Here is a 15,665-nt window from a genome sequence, read left to right as displayed (position 1 = left end):
AAAACAACTGTGGTTACGTACGCTATTACCATCGGGGGAAGCTGGGTGAAGGGTATACAGGAATTCTTTGTGTCATTTTGCAACGAATTCTGAGTCCTACGGTACTATTTTTTTTTTTCAGATTTATTTATTTTAGAGAGCAAGAGCACAAATGGGAGGGGCAGAGGGAGAGAGCGTCTCAAGCAGACTCCATGCTGAGCGCAGAGCCCAAATCGGGGCTCAACCTCACCACCCTGAGATCACTACCTGAGCTGAAACCAAGAGTCAGACACTTAACCGACTGTGCCACCCAGGCGCCCCCTAAAGTGTTATTCTTTAAGTTGTTAAAAACTGAAACACTAGCCCACATGATCTAGAAAAGGTCCATTTTGAAAGAACTAAAGACAGCTGAAGGTTTTCTCTGAGCCATGTCCCAGATGCTGACAATGCTGGCGCTGGCGGCAGCCAACAGGTGTGTGTAACTGCGTCCCTAAGCACACTTGCTGGCTTTAAAAGCTCAGGAGAAGGCTCTGACCGCCACCCCCACCCTCCCAATGCCAGTGACTCAGCCTCAATCCTAATGCCTCACTCATCACATTTGGCTCTCCTACCAGGGAAACACCCAGCTCTTCCTTTTGTCTAGTGAGGAAAGAGACTACTTTAGCTCTTCACTTTTCAAAGACTGACATAACGATTTGAACAGGCATGAAATGTCACTCAGCCAAAGGAGAGAGATTTTCTCTGCTAGTGTTTTTTAAAGACCTCTTTTCTTTGGTTCAAAAAAAAAATCTCACACAAACAAGTGAAATCATGTCCTTATTCTGCCATGCTTTAGAGATATCCCCCCATCTGTAGCTCTTCAGGGAGACCATGCCCCTCACAGATGGCATCTCTTGAAAAAGAGACCCCAGCCCCACTCCCCAGATACAGCTTCCATCAGAGATGTAGTGTGGGAAGAGAACTTCTACCTCTGGTAATTTGTAGACTTGTGGTTCGTGAAAAAATGGAAACCATCACTTTGGGTTGGGAGCAGGTGGGCTGTAGGAAGAAAGATGAAGATCTGACAAGATCAACAGAACAATCTAGAAATAGTTATCAGAGTGCCTAATTTTTCTCAGCTCTGAACTACGTACCGTTGAGGTATAGAAGTGTGAGAGAAAGACAAAAGATACTAGTGGAAAAGCTTTGGACTTCCAATACCTGAGCTGACATCCCAGTTTTGCCACTTGCAATATGGTCTTGGGATGGTTTTTCATTCTCTCTGAGGGGTCAAGAAAGTTCTCCTGACCAACCTCAGGGGCTTGTGGAAATCACAAGTGAGTGCAGTGCTTTGTCAACCACTGGGCCAGAGAAAGCTATTATTATCCCCTGCCATTGTGTACTAGGAGGTCAGAGAAGGAAGAGGGAACTGGGCAGGAGCTGTCAGGGAGGACTTTGATGGAGGACATTGGTCTAAAGTGGACCTTGGAGGAAGGAAAGGATTGGGAAGCAGAAAAGGCATTCCTCCCTAGGGGAACTGAGGGAGGGATTTGTATCCTGTGGGGGAGGGATGAAAGTAAGGAAACTTGACTTAACCTGTGAGAGGGGTTTTGATTGAGGAACCATATGGAAAATAAGTTAAGGGAGATAAGGGAGCCTCTGATTATGAAGGATCTAGAAAAACAAAGAGATAAGGAACAGTAAAGAAACAAGGTGAAGGATGCTCACCAACTTCTTACCTGCATGTCCCACAGAATATATCCAATGCTCCAATATTCTCAAATATTTATTGCCCTGGTCTCAACTGCAAAACCACCATAGTGAACTATGTTGGATAGCAAAAACGATGACAATAATTTTATAATCAAACAGTTACACTGATCGATGCTATATGTAGGGAAGAGGTACTGTGAAATTTTTTATGCTCTCAGAAACAAAATGATGTTTATCCAGTTGGACATCTTCTAAAAGATACAACAATGTATCTTACTAACTAGAAATTTCTAGGAAAGGGAAACCTGTACTTCTCTTTTCTTTCATACACTGGCCTCCTCCGGTATTAAATCAGCGCACTGAGAAAAAAGGGCAGCACGTGTCCCTACACTGTCCTTCACCAAAATTCAATCTGGCTGGAATCCCAAAATTCCAGTCTGTCATAGTCCCTGACCATGGGCATCTTGCAACTATTCGTAGATGGGGTATCTTAGGTGGTAAATAAATCTCCTTATAGAGTAAAGATAATGAATCACGAAAAGATCAGTCTCTCTCTTTCTCTCTCTCATTTGGTAGAGTGTTCTAATGTTTCTTTGGCATCCCACTACTTACTACTTTGGGGGCCCCCTTTTACCCTAAGCTTTACCCTAAGCTTTTTCCTCATGAAAAGGAAATAGCTAGAGGAGCCTGGTTGAATGCTACAGAAATGCAGAGATGCCAACTGTAAGAGTAAATTCAGCCATATAGTTTATTAATTGATGCCTCAGGACTTCAAGTCTGAGATTGTCTTGCTATTTTTTTCTTTATTCCTGCTACCTAGCAAATAAGTGTTTGTTGAATGAATAAATGAAGACATTTAGTAAAATCCAATGATAATAGTAATAATGTAGAATGACAATAAGAAAGGGTGATGAACTTCTGGGTCCAATACAAAAAGCAAATGAAAATGGTCATTGAAGGAATTCTATGTGCGCAATGTAAATACAATCACATCATCACCAGAAGAAAACATGTATTAACTTCCCACAATGCAAAAATAACTACGCTACCTTCTCAGTCTAGAGAGCAAAGAATAGTCATAATTCCTACCCTGAGGGAGCTTACAAATTAATGGAGAAAACAATACCCCAGCTTACTCAATAGAAATATTTGAGAACAGTTACGTACAGACTGGCGTGAGAAAGACGGCGTGTCAGAAATCGTGCTGGCAAGTTGGAGGCTAGGTGGGGCTACTCAGGAAACATAAAATTCCTTCTCATCAACTACAATTCATTGAGGCTGATTCTCCCTGATCATGGGGAGGAGAAGATGAAATTAAGACTGAAAATGAGTTTGTGATTGAGAATAAATGAAGTTGAAGTGGAAACGAAGAGCAATAAGGGAGTGGAGGCTAAAAAGGAAGTAGAGGCCGAGGTTGAGGAATGAATGGGGCTGGGTCACCTCTACCTTCTGGGATATTTTTCTAAAAGGGATGGTGGATGGATTTCCTTTAGTACTTGAGTATACTGAGCATATCACTCATCCTGGGATAATAAAACTTCATTCCCCCATACAATCTACCACCCCGCTTTTCTAGGACCTTACATGTGGTAATATACATAAAACATGTCTTGTCATGCCTGGCACTTAGTAGGTACTCAATAAATTGTGGGTGGCTGCCTTCCTCATCTATTTATCTGATGAATGCTTTCATGAAAATTCTACAGATTTTCTTCTCTGTCCTTGTCTTGTTAATTGTCCATGGCTGTTAGTCCTTGTTCAGACTCTGCCATTGATTCACCATATGACCTTAGGCAAAACTCACGTTCTCTCTGAGCAAGAAAACGGGGATGATGTCTGTCCAATATACTGCCCGGGCTGGCTAGGAGGCTAGGACGTGTGAAAGCACCAAGAAATGTGTTCATTGCCCAGCGAATCTGGAGTATTAGGATTAAGCCGTCTTTGTATCACTCCCCCAAAGAGTACGTCCATCACCCAGAGGCTGAGGTAAGGCTGGCGAAGACTGAGTACCTTTAGTGACCTAATTACTGCGCAGCCCCCCCCTCCGCCCCGGGGGTGGTTTCACCAGCTCCATGGTGCTTCCGTGGGGGGAGATTTGTGTCCCAGGGTGTTTGATCCTTTTAAATACAGTTCAAATAAAATTAAACTGCAGTTGCAATTTGAAGTTAGAAAAGCAGAGGGAATCAAATGGTTCACAAGTATTTATCAAGTAATCACAGAGATCCTTATAAATACTCATCAAAAATGAATATAACCTCTCACTTCCAGAAGTTTGGAGGTGATTCCAAGTTGATAAAAAAGACAAGGCCACCAGTTATAAGCACACACACATGCACACAGACATCCATGTTCAGAGACACAGAAAGGGTCATGCTTATTTTCAGATGGAAAAACAGATTCAAGACCTCAGGAAAATATTCTGTCAAATACCCCAGGGGGCAGGGGATTAGACGGTGATGGACATAAAATTCAGTTTCTGTCCTCTACCCACAAGCATGCTAAGAACAAAAAATGGAGTTGATCCCTCCATGAGATGGTTAAAATGTGTTTGTCTTGTTTTGTTTGTTTTGTTTTGTTTTGAACGCCATTATGCCATGACTTCATTGGGATTGGATCCCAGCAGCTCAGGTCCTTTCTGCTGGTTCTCGTGAAAGTGTGATTCTCTGGGAGGAGCAGGCTGGTGCCTTTCTCTTCAGCCTCCTCCTTTTTCTCGTCATTTTCCTTCACACACGTCAGGAAGCTACCTCAGCTCTTGGAGTGTTTAATATGCTGAACACATACATTAATTTTGGGGGCAAGAATCATGCCCTTGTTCATTATGACAATGCCAGCAACAAGCTGGATAACTCTGTAAGCTCTTCTAGTTCTGCCACAGTAACATTTGTGGGACGGGTGCCCATTCCCTTGACAGTGACAATATCACCTTTCTTGTAGATTCCCACGTATGTGGCCCAACGAACAACTCCATGCTTCCTCAAAGGCCTTAAGAACATAAAATGGGTACCTCTCCTCTCTCCCTCTGTGATGATCATTTTGGCAAATTACTGGAAGATGGTGGTTCCGACCCCCCTTAACCCCCCCAAAAAAGCAGATACAGTTTTAACATAGCTCATAGGGTTAGAATCACATATAATAAAAACTATGCTTGAGGGGCGCCTGGGTAGCACAGCGGTTAAGCGTCTGCCTTCGGCTCAGGGCGTGATCCCGGCGTTGTGGGATCGAGCCCCACGTCAGGCTCCTCTGCTATGAGCCTGCTTCTTCCTCTTCCACTCCCCCTGCTTGTGTTCCCTCTCTCGCTGGCTATCTCTGTCGAAAAAAATAAATAAAATCTTTTAATAAAAAAAAAAAAACTATGCTTGAAAAGTCCTTAAATAGGCCATAAAGTAGAATAGCTGTGCCCACACTTCCATGTTTCTCTAAAGACATACCCGCAGGTCGCCCTAGCCAGTTAAAGTATCTTTAAACCCCAGGATCACACCCACTGCAGCACGGTGCTTACCGTAGGACAGGCACCTGGCAATGAGACCACAGGAGCTAAGAACAGACTCACCTCTCCGGTTTCACTTCCTTTTGGGACAGAATCAACCCTAGCGTTTTAAGTCCCAGCTCTCTACTCTGGCAAACAATAAAACAAACAATAAAATACATCTATCTTAAGTACACAGTTTGACGAGTTTGACAAATGTATACACTCATTTGACCACCACCACATTGAAAGGATAGAACATTGGGGTGCCTGAGTGGCTCAGTCCATTGAACGTCAGACTTGATTTCAGCTCAGGTCATGATCTTGGGGGTCATGGGATCCAGCCCCACGTCGGCCTCTGTACTCAGTGGGGAGTCTGCGTGAGATTCTCTCCCTCTGCCCCTCCCTTCACACATGAACTCTCTCTCTCTCTGTCAAATAAATAAATAGATTTTTATTTTTTATTTTATTTTTGTTCAAGATTTTATTTATTTATTTGACAGAGAGAGACAGCCAGGGAGAGAGGGAACACAAGCAGGGGGAGTGGGAGAGGAAGAAGCAGGCTCCAAGCGGAGGAGCCTGATGCGGGGCTCGATTCCAGAACGCCGGGATCATGCCCTGAGCCGAAGGCAGACACTTAACAACTGAGCCACCCAGGTGCCCCAATAAATAAATTTTTAAAAAATAAAATAAAAGGATAGAACATCACCATCCCCCCTCGAAAGTTCTGTTGGGCCCCATTGCAGTAAATTCCCACTCCTAACATTAGATAACTATTAATATGCTTCTCTTTTCAAATGTCTTCTAGAATTTCATATAAATGGAATCATACAGGATGTACTCTTGTATGAAAATGACCCATTTAAACAAGGGTTTAACCCATTCATAGAAATACAATGATTGTTATAGGTGGTAAAGTCTTTGAATGTAACTTAAAGGGGAAAGAAATAGTCTGACAATTGAGGAGGGAAGCTGTTCTGTAAATACAGGGCAAACTGCTGATCTTTTAAGATAGGAGAATCAGCTGATAATCAAGCTCAGGGGACCTCAATAAGACCAACTTCGGGAGAAGAATGGCTTGGGATGGAGCTTTGTGGAAGAATAAGGCAGATGAAATCCATTCAGGAGGACGTGGAGGAAGGAAGGAGGGAAGTAGAAAACGCCTGGAAATCAGTGTCAAACCTTATTTCCAGTCCTGATTTTTGTCGCTAAGAAGCCACATGACTGAAGACTATCTTCAAAGCTGTCCCTGAGTTTACAGCTGTGAGAACAGGGCAGCCCAGAAAGCCAGGAGTGGAGATGGATCCTGCAGGAGAAAGTTCATCACAGTGGATGACCTAAAGCGATACCTGTATAAAAAAATTACCAAGTGTTGAAGGGCTCCATGCAATCGTTGTGTCAGATAGAGACGGAGTGCGTGGGTTGAAGAGGCCAATGGTAATGTTCCAGGGCGTGCTTTGAGAGCTGGTTGCCTATCTACCTTTGCCCTTGCAACAGACCAAGGAAGCAAACTGGGACTTTCAAAAGACAAAAGTATCATCTGTTATGATAATACCCACCAGGCAGTTCAATTCAATCGTTTACCTTTGGGGGGGCGTTTCATAGCCAGCAGCAAATCCGACACAGGACTCACTGTCAGCCTAGAAAGGCAGCTTGCTCCGTTATTTGAAGAATTGAGACAAGTCGTGGATGTCTCTTAATCTGGCCGTGGTTTTGATGTATACCTTATTTTCATTATAGCAGACACAGTACCAATCCGGCAGTCTTTAGACCACAACAATATTTGTACCCATGTACTCAAGAAAGGGCCCCTTTCCCCACCTTACACTAAAGAAAGAGCTTCAGATAGATACAATCTATGGACAGATTGATTGTTCTCTTTTCTTGTATAGAGTCTTTTCTTAAGTTAGTGAGATCTGGGGATACCACAGAAATGGTTCAGGACATCACAGCTCCCATGGGCTTAGTCCAGTCACCAAATATGCATGGGACCTCTATTCAGTGGGTCAGAATCAAAATGGTACTTTGGTCCACTTGTGCCATGAAGTGTCCCTATTATATAGTATGCCCGGGACTGCAGAATGAAGCAGACCTGTTTTATTATGAATAATAATGAGGTCATATTTTTCTTAATCTCGTTTTATTTCTTTGCATTTAGTGCGAGGAACATAAAATGGCTTAGTAAAAGTAATGAAGACAGTACAATCAAAAAAAAAAAAAAAGAAAGAAAAAGAGCCACATGACTTTAGGCAATTCACGTGCCCTGGTTTCCTCGTCTGTATAATAAAGGCATCAGACTACGGACATGATTTCTGAGTAGCTACATTATTAGATGTAAGTTTCGTGAAGGCAGGGACTTTGTCTTTTATTGCAGTGACCCCAGCACCTAACAAAATACTAGCACTTTATAAAAATTTATTGAATGAATGAATCATCTAAGGTCTCTCTGGCACCTTACTACTTTGGACAGAATCGTCTGATACGGTGTTGGTTCCTTAGCCCCTGCCAGCCCCCAATAGTAATTGGGCCCCTGTCTTGGCCCAAACAAGCTCTTTGCCACAAAACTCATGTACGTGTGGAGACTAAAGGTTAATCTTGCCCACCCACTAAAAGCCATTGAGACCAACACTTCCCATATACTCGAAGGGAGAAACTGTCTCCAGCCTCCCAGGAGAACCAAAGGTAGAGGACAAAATGTGGAAAGATGTGACCCTAGAATCTGCAGCAGTAAAACTCATGGCATATGGATCTTCTAATGGGGTTCACTTAGTGGACAAATGAGGCTGAAAGGTCAGGTGTGAGACCTTCCAGAGTTAATAAGATGGTTGTAAGCATGGTTTTCCTTGGCTTCACAGCTTTCATTCTAAAAGTTTGGTGGTCTCTGCCACATGGCAGAAGACCTTATCCCAAAGGCTGCAAACTCAGATGCCCTCAGGGGCTGGATGAGTGCTGGCTGAAGGGGGTTGGGACTATGCCAAGATAGAATGAGACAAGTAAGTGTGAAGACCTGGACAGGGCACGCTCAAACTTAAAAAAAAAAAAAAATCAAATGCACTTTTTACATGTTGTGCTGTCAAAAATATTGCTTCCAGAATTAAGCTTCTGGGTTACCAGTTTGCAATCCAGGTGTCTCTTCATGACTAATGATGGCAGGAGCCTCTCAATGGCAGCTCTTTGAAAAGCCCTGTACATAGTAGGAGTGGAAGGAACACTTCTTGAAGTACCAAGTTGCAGTGACAGACTGGGGTTTCACTGGGCTGAACAATATGGTGGACTGAGTGCCTTTCATACCTCTTCTCTCCACCTTGCTTCCCAGGAAAGTGCCTACTCCAGTGCTGGCTGTTTATTCTTTTCCACACTTACAGCCTAGTCGCCTTGAAGCAAACCTGGCTTCAGCGGGTTGAAAACACTCCAGTTCTCTCTGTCATGCCCCTCTCCCTCTTTCTCTCCCTCTCTTTCCCTCTCCCCCCCTCCTTCCCTCCTCAGCATGACCTCTTCCTCTGAGGGCAGAAGCTGGGTCATTTTACTCCCCATTCCTTCATCCACTCCATGATTTGTCATCCCAGCGTTCTCTTCTGTAACATTCTAAGTTCGCGCTCCTCTTTCTACTGTAAAAACTACCCAGTAGACCTGGTCACACAAAGGTATTGACTCAATACGTTACTCCTCTAGGAATGTTTAGTTGCAAAGGGGGTATAAGGGCAATACTGAAAGCAAAGGCAATGAAAAAAAACGGATCTTTGGCCGGTTGACCTTCAGGTGACCCTCAGATCACAGCAGGACCTTTGGCTTGTCCGTGGAATAAGATGGTGAAGAGTCAGGGAAACTTTGTGCTAGGAAGTGGGAAGAACAAAGCTGAACTGGCAGAAGGTTTAGCAGCTGTTCACTTAGGGTCACATTTCAGGTTTGCTTCTTCCTAGAAGATCTTGGGCAAATTACTTAACCTATCTATGCTCAGTTTCCCCATCTCTAAGACGGAGATCATAGCAGTACCTACCTCATACGTTGCTGTGAGAGTTCAAAGAGTTAGTACATCCAAAGTCCAAGAGCATGCTAGAATTCAATGAGCTTTAGCTATTATTGTCTGCAAAGTAGGAGCAGTGCCTGCTTTATAGAATTGGAGAATTAGATGGGTACTGGTGTTAAGGCAGGCAACACAGTACTTAGCACACAGTAAATGCTCAATAAATTCCTATTGCTATTACAATAGATATGTGATAGGCTGAATTATGGCCATCAAAAATATCCAGGTCCTAATCTCTGAAACCTACGAATGTTACCCTATATGGCAAAAGAGACTTTGCAGGATCCTTTTTTCTTTTTTAAGATTTTATTTATTTATATGAGAGAGAGAACAAGCATGAGCAGGGGTGGGGGAAGGGTAGAGAGAGAGGGAGAAGCAGACTCCCCACTGAACAGGGAGCCCGATGCAGGGCTCAATCCCAGGACCTGGGATCATGACCTGAGCCGAAGGCAGCCTCTTAACCCACTGAGTCACCCAGGCGCCCTTTCAGGATCTTGAAATGGGGAGATTACTCTAGATTATCCAGGTGGGTCCTCAATGTAATCACAAGTGTCCTGTAAGAACCCAATTCAAAAATGAGGAAATGACTTGAATAGACATTTTTCCGAAGAAGATATTTAAACGGCCCATAAGCACCTTGCTCAATAGCATTGATCATCAGGGACATCAAATCAAAACTCCTACAGTGACATGCCACCACACTCATACCCAGTAGCGTGACTACTATCAAAACAATGGAAAGAAACAAGTGTTGGTAAGGACTTGGAAAAATTGAATCTCTTGTACACTGTTGTTGAGAATGTAAAATGGTATAGCTGCTGTGGAAAACAGCATAATTGTTCCTCAAAAAAATAAATATAGAATTACCCTGTGATCCAGCAATTCCACTTCTGGGTATATACTCAAAAGAATTGAAAGCACAGTCTCAAGGAGATTATCTGCACACCCATGTTCACAGCAGCATCATTCACAACGACTAAACCGTGGAAGCAACCCAAGCGTCCATCGCCAGATGAATGGATAAGCAGAGTGTGGTGTAGACATACACAATGGAGTAGTATTCAGCCTTAAAAGGAAGGAAATTTTGACACATACTGTAACATGGATGAACCTTGAGGACATTATGCTAAGTGAAATGAGCCAGCCACAGAAAGACAAATACTGTATGACTCCACTTACATAAGACACTTAAGAGTTGTCAAATGTATACAGACAGAAAGCAGAATGGTGGTTGCCAGCGGCTGGGAAAAGTGGGAGATGGGGAGTTAGTGTTTAATGGGTATAGAGTTTCAGTTTTACAAGATGAAAAGAGATACAGAGATGGATGGTGGGGACGGGGGCACAGCATTATAAATGTATTTGTCACTCAGCTGTAGGCTCAAAAATGGCTGGGATAGCAAGTTATATTATGTGTATTTTACCACAGTAAAAAATAATGATAATAATTGAGGGGGAAAACGGAGGCAGTGGGAGATGAGACCACAGAAGCAAAGGCAAGCAGATGGAGAGAGAGAAGCCGCTGTCCTGCCGGCTTGCAGGCTCGAGGTCGGGGCTGCAAGCCAAGGACTGGCTGCAAGCCGTGTGGCCGGGACGCACGAGGACTGGATTGTCTCCTGGAGCCTCCAGACGGCACCAGCCCTACCAGAATCCTGGCCTTCACCCCATGAGACTCAGTTCAGACTTCTGGTTTCCAGAAATATCAGAGAATACATTTCTGTTGTTCAAAGCCACTCAATGTGTAGTTTGTCAGGGTAGCCATAGGGAACTGATACAGAGCACTCATTAAAATAAATAAATCCTGAGTCTCTTTTATAGCCTAGCACGGTCTTCAGGGAAGTGAGAGGAATACGAATCTGTAGAGGTAACCAGAAATGTTAGCACTCTTGAGGAAACTCACTCTCATACCTCTCTTGACCGCGGGTATCCAGTTAAACTGTCTTTTCGCCCTGGGTTTGGAAGGAGGGAAAGGAGTCCATACTCCCAATCTATTTGTAGCAGTGTGAAAGCCAACAGCCAAAATGGTCGTTTTTGCAGTTAAAAAAAAATAAACCAAAACAATGGCGTTTGTTATTTCTTTTTTAAATGCATCAGCAGGGCCCGTGGAGAAGGTCTGGAAAATGACAGCTAAGATTAGCTCCCAAGCTCCCCACCGAGACCTTGAGTGGCTGTCAGCTCTGCAGGGAACAGCAGCAAACCCTCACGCAAATGGCCTATAAAAAAGGCCTTGTCAGAGGCACCTTGACCTGCCAGGGCTTCTCTGGTACTCGGATTCCCAGCGGCCCTCCCAGGGTTACGCTCCCTTGCATGATGTATTTCCCCTGCCTTTTTTAGAGCTGCATTATGCTTGCTCCAGGAAACAGCCTCTTCCTTCTCATAAACACAGCCTTGGGTTCCTGACCAAGCACCCTGCCACTCCACAGCTCCTCGTTCATCCATCACACTTTGCTGTCACCCTGGCCGCGATTGTGGAGAACTGGTCTAATTCCAGAGGTGAACCCAGGGTGGGGAGAAGGAAGGGGAAAGCCCTGGGAGCAGCTGAGGGTCACACACACCCCAGTTCCAGCCTGCTGATGAATTCCCTGGAAGCTGACTCGCCGGCACAGTGAGCAAGCCTTTCCGATGACCCAGTGGGTCTGATGGAAAATTCTTGATAAGGTCACCACCAGAGCGAGGCTTGGCGTCTCTACTCCCTTGGCTGAGTGCAGTGCCCAGGGATAGGATAGAACAGAGACCTTATGGAGAGACTGGGGAGACCTAGTGAAAAGCCCTGGCTCCTTATAAGCAAGGTAGAAATGCTTAAGGGGGGGATTTGAAGGGTCGACGTGACCCACCCCCAAATATACGCTCCATTGGCTCTGGCAGTGCACCTGGAATGCCCACCAATGGCTTCAGGAGAGCTTATATTTATTGAGTGCCTCCTGACAGACACTATTCTCAGTGCTTCATTCAATTTGCACCACCGTCCCGTCAAGGAGGTACCCTTATTGTCTGGTTTACGGATGAGGAAATTAGGGCTCAGAGATGTTAAGTAAGTTGCCAAAGGTCACAGAGCTGCTAAGTCACGAAGCCAGTGTCTACATGTCCAACATTATGCTATCCTACTTTCCAGGGGCAGTTACACATTGAAGTCAGGACTTCTCCCCACCATGGGTTCACCTCAGGAGTTGGCCCAGTTCTCCGCAATCATAGCCAAGGGCATTGAGGGCACCTTCCAGGGAGCCGAAAATATTCTATATCAGACTGTAGATAGCGGCTACCCAGGTACACACTGCATAACGATTCATTAATCTGCATACTTAAGATCTGTGCACTTTCCTGTGTGTGTGTTATACCTTATGTAAACACACACATTCTCTCCCCTCTCTCTCTCTCTCTCTCTCTCTCTCTTGTCTCTTTTCTTTCTCCTTTCTCCCTCTCCCTCCCTCCCTCCCGCCACTCTCTCTCTCTCATTATTACCAGAACCGTGGTAATAAGAACATTTTGAAGCACACAAGCTACGTAGGACATTGGGTGGTGGAGGGCAAAGAGCCTTGTTTTATAACCTCTTGCCAGTACTTTTGTTTAGGAAGAAGGTAGTTTAAATGAACAACAGCAGATTTGAATGTAATATGTACTTGCAAGAGAACAGAAGCTGGGACTTGGAGGTGCAGGGAGACAGAAAGCAGTGAGCCATTACTTTGTCCTGGTTTGGGCAAGTGACACCTTATGCTCCTCTGGGTGATGGAACGATATTTGTTGATTTTATCCATACTTCATCCCATTCGCAACCCTTCAAACTGGTGTTTCTTTTCCCTAAACCACTCAGTTCAATAACATACTCTCAGCTTTCGACACATCTAATGGCCTTTTCTTAGTTCTCATCTTCCATGACTGCCCCGAAATCTTTGGTCTGTTGATAAGCCCCGCCTTCCTTGGTGGGACTCTTCGTCAGACTTTGATGACATTACACCATCCCATCATTCTCTTCTCTGATGCTCTTTCTCTGTCTTCTTCATTTGTTCTCGGTTTTCTCCTTCCTTCTCCTGATGACCCTATGTACGGCTTCATCCTTGGCCCACTCCGCTTCCCGCTCTTCACTCTCTCCATCCATCTCCTGCCATGGCCTCTACTTACCGTTGCCTCTGCTTCAGTGATTCCTAACTCTACAGCTTAAAGTTTCCTTTTCTGAGCTGCAACCCTGAATCTCCAAACGACCACTCAACGCCTTTATCTAGATGTTTTCCAAAGGCAATATGTCGAAGTCAATGGTTACTGTCATCCTTTCTCCAAAACCAGCTCCAAGCACAAATTCTTCCTTTCATCCAAGCTCAAGCCTTGGCATTTTCTCTGATTCTTCTTCCTCTTCCTCAGCATCCAGAAAATTCCCAAATCCATTTAGCTCTCCCTTTGCAAAATCTCCCTAAACTGCTTCCTCCCCCAAGCAACTCCCTCACGCATTTGCCTCCCACTCCAGATGGAGCAGGCAGAGGCGGGTCTTTGGAAGGGTGGTTCTTCCCCAAAATATCTTCCTCTAAAGCCCAGAATCCCACACCACCAACTCATCACTGTTTACAAAGCATCCTGTGGTCCTTTTTTAAGATACAAAACTCCTGTGGGGAAGGTCAATTTGGTTTTGAAGTAAGAAGATGAGTTAGAATTCCTGTTCATTAGTGTGTAAGCCTATATAACAAATTCTTAACTTCATGGAACCTTGGTTTTGTGGTCTGTGAAATGGAGATATTAATATCTTCCCTGGCTACCTTATAGCTAATGTTGCCTTAAGAAAAAAAAATTAATTTAAATTTTAGGGGCATGTGGGGGGCTCAGTCAGTTAAGAGGCTGCCTTCGGCTCAGGTCACAATCCCGGAGTCCCAGAATCAAGCCCCACATAGGGCTCCCTGCTCAGCAGGAGTCTGCTTCTCCCCCTGACCCTCCCCCCTCTGGTGCTCTGTCTCACACTCTCTCTCTTTCAAATAAATGAATAAAATTTTTAAAAAAATAAATAAATTTTAGGTAGTGAACATACAGGGCAATATTGGTTTCTGGAGTAGAATTCGATGATTCATCACTTACATACATCACCCAGTGCTCATCACAGCAAAGCCCTCTTTAATCCCCATCAGCCATCTAGCCCATCCTTCACCCACCTCCTGCCATCAACCCTCAGCTTGTTCTCTATCGTTAAGAGTCTCTAATGGCTTGTTTCCCTCTCCTTTTTTTCTTTTCTCCCTTCCGATGTGTCCATCTGTTTTCTTTCTTAAATTCCACATGTAAGTGAGATCATAGGTATTTGTCTTTCTCTGACTGACTTATTTCACTTAGCACAATATACTCTAGCTCCATCCACATCGTTTCAAATGGGAAGATTTCATTCTTTTTGATGGCTGAGTAATATTCCTGTGTGTGTGTGTGTGTGTGTGTGTGTGTGTGTGTGTGTGTGTGTACACCACATCTTTATCCATTCATCAATTGATGGACATTTGGGCTCTCTCCATAGTTTGACTATTGTTGGTAAATGCTGCTATAAACATCTCGGTGTATGTACCTCTTCGAATCTGTATTTTTGTATCCTTCAGGTAAATACCTAGTAGCACAATTGCTGGATTGTAGGGTAGCTCTATTTTTAACTTTTTGAAGAACCTCCATACTTTTCTCCAGAGTGGCTGCACCAGTTTGCAATCCCACCAACAGTGCAGGAGGGTTCCCCTTTCTCTGCATCCTTGCCAACACCTGTTTCTTGTGTTGTCAATTTTAGCCATTCTGAAAGGTATGAGGTGGTATCTCATCGTGGTTTTGATTTGTATTTCCCTGATGACGAATGATGTTGAGCATCTTTTCATGTGTCTGTTGGCCGTCTGGATGTCTTCTTTGGAAAAGTCTATTCATGTCTTCTGCCCATTTCTTAACTGGGTTATTTGTTTTTTGGGTGTTGGGTTTGATAAGTTCTTTATAGATTTTGGATACTAACCCTTCATCAGATATGTCATTTCCAAGTATCTTCTCCCATTCCATAGGCTGCCTTTTAGTTTTGTTGCTTGTAAGCTTCGCTGTGCAGAAGCTTTTTATCTTGATAAAGTCCCAGTAGTTCATTTTTGCTTTTGTTTCTCTTGCCTCTGGTGATGTGTCTAGTAAGAAGTTGCTACGGCCAAGGTCAAAGAGGTTTCTGACTGTGTTCTTCTCTAGGATTTTGATGGATTCCTGTCTCACATTTAGGCCTTTCCATTTGAATTCATTTTTTTTTAAGATTTTATTTATTTATTTGACAGAGATAGCCAGCGAGAGAGGGAACACAAGCAGGGGGAGTGGGAGAGGAAGAAGCAGGCTCATAGCGGAGGAGCCTGATGTGGGGCTCGATCCCATAATGCCGGGATCACGCCCTGAGCAGAAGGCAGACGCTTAACCGCTGTGCCACCCAGGCACCCCTTGAATTCATTTTTGAGTACAGTGTAAGAAAATGGTCCAGTTTCATTCTTCTGCATGTTGCTGTCCAATTTTCCCAACACCATTTGTTGAAGAACCTGTCTT

General features: G+C 44.1%; 1 pseudogene; it reads left to right on the top strand.

Annotated features, from left to right (window-relative positions):
- The first annotated feature begins 407 nt into the window (after positions 1-407).
- LOC123783996 (ragulator complex protein LAMTOR3-like) lies at positions 408-6,837 on the top strand (annotated as a pseudogene).
- The last annotated feature ends 8,828 nt before the right edge of the window (positions 6,838-15,665 follow it).

Source organism: Ursus americanus, chromosome 6 (genome assembly GCF_024610735.1).
Source record: "Ursus americanus isolate L20-20 chromosome 6, mUrsAme1.1.p, whole genome shotgun sequence".
NCBI lineage: Eukaryota > Metazoa > Chordata > Mammalia > Carnivora > Ursidae > Ursus > Ursus americanus.
The sequence above is the reverse complement of the archived record's forward strand: the minus strand, read 5'-3'. Positions and strand labels throughout refer to the sequence as shown.